Source organism: Cebus imitator, unplaced genomic scaffold, assembly GCF_001604975.1.
Source record: "Cebus imitator isolate Cc_AM_T3 unplaced genomic scaffold, Cebus_imitator-1.0 Scaffold386, whole genome shotgun sequence".
Classification (NCBI taxonomy): domain Eukaryota; kingdom Metazoa; phylum Chordata; class Mammalia; order Primates; family Cebidae; genus Cebus; species Cebus imitator.
Window position 1 is genome coordinate 2,110,896 of NW_016107701.1, and position 1,566 is coordinate 2,112,461.

Sequence of the window (1,566 nt, forward strand, 5' to 3'; positions counted from 1 at the left end):
ACATACATGTATATGGCTCGGAATATATGTTTCTATATTCTCAAAAGAAAATGTTCCTCAACTGCTACATTCACACATTAGTTTAACTCTGTATGTTGAATATACACCTTGAGAATCATTCTCCTATATGGATCCGTTTTTGTTTTAGAGCCACATATTTCTCATTACACCCTATAATACCATTCACAGAGGAGTATCCAAACGCAGCTTTTATAAGAAACGTGTTTCTAACTCGCTGAATCTAAACATAGATGCAACTTCCTAAGGTGAATGAACACAAAACAGAGCAGTTTGAAATAGTCATTTCTCCTGTGTTTTAGACGCGATCTTACTGCTAATTCTTACATACCTGCCCGTGGCCAGAAATATCTGTTTCTAGATTCTCCAAAGAAAGGGTTTCTGCGCTGCTACACTCACTCATCAGTTGAACTCTGTACGCTGAATATACACCTTGACAATCATTCTGCTAGATACCTCCGTTTTTTTTTAGAGCCAGATATTTCTCATTACACCCTATACTCCCATTCACTCAGGAGTATCCAAACGCAGCTTTTGGAAAAAACGTGTTTCTAACTTTGCTGAATCTAAACATCGATGCAACTTCCTAAGGTGAATGAAGACGCAGCAGAGTAGTTTTAAATATAACTTTCTCCGTGTTTTAGCCGCGATCTTACTGCTAAGTCTTATATATCTGTATATGGCTGGAAATATCTGTTTCTAGATTCTACAAACAAAGGGTTTCTGAACTAGTACAGTCATAGAAGAGTTTAACTCTGTAAGTTGTATACAGAAATTGAGGATCATTCTGCTAGACAGCTCCGTTTTTGTTTTAGAGCCAGATATTTATCATTACACCCTATACTCACATGCACTCAGATATATCCAAACACAGCTTTTAGAGGAATGTTGTTTCTAACTCGCTGATTCTAAGCATAGGTGCAACTTCCTGAAGTGTAGGAACATACAGCAGAGCTGTTTGAAAGATACGTTTCTTGCTCTTTGAGGAAGACGCGGTCGTAGCTGTTGTGGATGATTAGTCCGCATGCTCCTGCTCCTGACTCACCGCTGTTCGCTCTTGCCGAGGAACAAGTCGGTCAGGAAGCCGCGCAGCAGTCATGGCTTCTAAGGATACTGGAAAAACACCCGTGGAGCCGGAGGTGGCAATTCACCGAATTCGAATCACTCTAACAAGCCGCAACGTAAAATCGCTGGAGAAGGTGTGTGCTGACTTGATCAGAGGAGCAAAGAAAAGAATCTGAAAGTGAAAGGACCAGTTCGAATGCCCACGAAGACTTTGAGAATCACTACAAGAAAAACACCATGTGGTGAAGGTTCTAAAACATGGGATCGTTTCCAGATGAGAATCCACAAGCTACTCATTGACTTGCACAGTCCTTCAGAGATTGTTATGCATATTACTTCCATCAGTATTTAGCCAGGAGTTGAGGTGGAAGTCACCATTGCAGGTGCTTAAGTCGGTTATTTTAATAAATTGATTACCAACTGTTAAAAAAAAAAAGAAAAAGTAAGATACATTTCTCCTGTGTTTTAGACGCGATCTTACTG

The 1,566-nt window shown here is 40.0% G+C and overlaps 1 pseudogene; it reads left to right on the plus strand.

The window, feature by feature from the left end:
• The first annotated feature begins 989 nt into the window (after nt 1-989).
• On the plus strand, nt 990-1,474 carry LOC108288925 (annotated as a pseudogene).
• Nucleotides 1,475-1,566: the final 92 nt, after the last annotated feature.